This window comes from Leucopleurus acutus (genome assembly GCF_964270905.1).
Source record: "Leucopleurus acutus genome assembly, chromosome: 5".
NCBI lineage: Eukaryota > Metazoa > Chordata > Mammalia > Artiodactyla > Delphinidae > Leucopleurus > Leucopleurus acutus.
In genome coordinates, this window is record NC_139147.1 from 55,601,347 (window position 1) to 55,602,147 (window position 801).

Consider the following 801-nt stretch of genomic DNA (forward strand, 5'->3'; position numbering starts at 1 on the left):
ATGTAAATTGTAAGAAATTCATAAATATTGATAATTCTGTAAGTTACTACAGTTTTTTATGTGACGAACAATATAGTCACAATATATCACCTATTTTCTAACTTTTATACATTATTTCTGCAAATATTCACTGCGTGTTTAAAGATTTAGAACTTATACCATATATCTTACTACATTTTCAATGCAGTAATAAAGTTATTTTAGATTCACTGAGTGGGGATGAAGGGGGAATCAGGTGAAAGTGATCAAAAGGTACACATTTCCAGTTATAAGACAAAGTACTAGAGATGTACAGCATGATAAAGATAATTAACACTGCTTTCTTTACCTCATATATGAAAGTTGTTAAGGGAATAAATCCTAAGAGTTCTCATCACAAGGGAAAAAAACTTTTTTTCTATTTCTTTGATGTTGTTTCTATGAGATGACGGATGTTCACTAAACCTACTGTGGTCACCATTCCATAATGTATGTAAGTCAAATTATTATGTTGTATACCTTAAACTCATACAGTACTGTGTGTCAATCATATCTCAATAAAAGTAGAAGGAAAAATAAATTCACTGACATCTGATTTTAAAAATCTAATCACAAATGAGAATAAATTAAACAAGCAGAAGAGAGTGGAAAGCAACTAAGGAAAAAGAAAACACCTTAGAAAAAACAATAATGGAGGCTAAGAAGAATATTCTGAAGTAAAAACCAAAGAAAGCTTTAAGCAATAAAATCCAGAAACAAGAAGTAAAACTTTAAGACCAAATAAAAACATGTATCAGATCAGGTTCTTTACTAAATTAGTAA